Source organism: Amphimedon queenslandica, unplaced genomic scaffold (genome assembly GCF_000090795.2).
Source record: "Amphimedon queenslandica unplaced genomic scaffold, v1.1 AMPQUscaffold_12396, whole genome shotgun sequence".
NCBI lineage: Eukaryota > Metazoa > Porifera > Demospongiae > Haplosclerida > Niphatidae > Amphimedon > Amphimedon queenslandica.
In genome coordinates, this window is record NW_003547367.1 from 4,282 (window position 1) to 6,264 (window position 1,983).

The following is a 1,983-nucleotide window of genomic DNA, read 5'->3' on the forward strand; positions in this document are numbered from 1 at the left end:
ATCATCAATCATAGGACCAGGATTGAGTTTAACATCTCCTGATAAGAGGAGGAGCATAAGTAGACAAACAATCAAATAGAGATCATTGTAAATCAGGTTAGAACTGCTGCCTCCAGGTAAGACTACTGACTGAAGGTAATTTGTACCAGTAGCAGTAACACCAGTAGTACATTGAACTTGGTAGCAGTTACCTAATAATAAAATACCAGTAAATATACAAGTACAAAGTTGCAATTGTTGTTTACCAGTTGGAGGAATCATCAAGATGTGTCTTAATAAAGAGAGAGAGTGAAAGAGTAGGAAAAGGAAAGCAATAAGAGACAGAGCTGCTGGCAGTCTAGATGTCTTTTCTCCTGATGTAGATCTAGTACTGCCTGACTTGCTGTCTACTGCAGCTTTGAATGAGTGAGAGTGGTGGCCATTAGCTGGTCTACTGGAGGCAGCTTGACAGTAGTTCCACAGTCCAATACTTGCTCTCCATTGAGAGATATCAATCATCTTGTATTACTGAGGGGACAATATTGGAACCTTACTACACTTGCCAAATAATGTATTGTGCATTGGACAGGAAGTAGATTGTTTACATAAATTCACATAAAGATATCAAAGCCACCGCCTGTTGACCCATTCCACTATACATAACAGCACTGGAAGTGAGTGTCAGTTATTTGGCTCATAGATGCAGTATACAATTTTGTCAGCCAAAAAATAATGATTATTAATACAGAAGTCATTGCTTTGCACTTTAGCTGTCTTGTCTCAAACCTTTTGTGCTGTTATGGCCATACAGCACTCCTTACTGTGCTATAATTAGTATATCTATCAGTGCTGCTATTCCAGTTGCTGTTCTGTAACATAATCTGTTCCCATTCTCTCCTCTCCATCAGTTCTCTCTTTATCTCTGACTTGTTAAATTTCATCTCTCCATTACCATGACAACATATGTGAACAGCACACAGTATGAAATGTATTGTTATGCAATATAATAATAACTAAATTATCATCATCATTCTAGCACTGTTGCTGTAACTAACAGAAGGGTATGAACAAGATAATAAAAGAAAATTGAACAATATCAATATTAATATCACAGAATCTTGTATACAGCAGGATGAATGGTGGTGGGTCTACTCCCTGTGTCTCTCCATGGTGTGGGGAGAAATGTGAACTACTGAACTGTGATGAAACTGATTGCAATGGAAATGGAGTTTGTACTAATGGTAAGAAAGAAAATGCAACGGAAGAATGAGGAAAGTGAAAGAAATGGTGATGAGAAAAATTTTGAATGCAAACTCTAATAAAATATGTGCATGAACATATGAGGTTTTACTCTTTATTACATTTAGGATCTTGTAAGTGTAAAGCAGGATGGTTTGGTAGTCTCTGTGAGAAATGTTAGTCATTTTACTCCTCTTTAAAAATGCTCTATGAACTATTTTTATTTTTCCTATAGCTTGTCCACATATATGGTCCTGGTTGTGAATACTCTTGTTATTGTAATGATAATGGAGTATGTCATCATGTAACTGGATCATGTATATGTAATACAGGATATACTGGACCACACTGCATGGAAAGTAATGCACTTATAATAATATAAGCACAATTATTTTTCATCTTTTTCTCTTCATTCATTCCTCCTATCATCCTCTTTCTCTTTTTGTTCCTCTCTCTAGGAATATGTGTTTTCTATTCTAATCTTCAATGCAGTAATGACATCATTCCATGTTGCTTCAGGAGAAACAGAGAGCCATTTTGAATACAATTTTCTGTTTTGATCATCCACACTGAAGCTCTCAGCTTCTCAATTACTGATACATCATGTTGTGTTATTCCTGGGAGCAGTAGCTAAATCACAGCCAGTCAACAAGTGGTTCAAGCCATTAAATTAATAATGAAATATCAGATCCATCATCAGTCTTAGGACCAGAGTTGAGTTCAACATCTCCTGATAAGAGGAGGAGGAGAAATAAAACCAAATAG

General features: G+C 36.3%; 1 long non-coding RNA gene across 1 annotated transcript; it reads left to right on the plus strand.

Annotated features, from left to right (window-relative positions):
- Window positions 1-513: 513 nt before the first annotated feature.
- On the plus strand, window positions 514-1,983 carry LOC109587904 (uncharacterized). The gene is made up of 3 exons (XR_002187863.1): window positions 514-958; window positions 1,016-1,220; window positions 1,347-1,983. It is a non-coding gene; the product is annotated as an uncharacterized LOC109587904 (long non-coding RNA).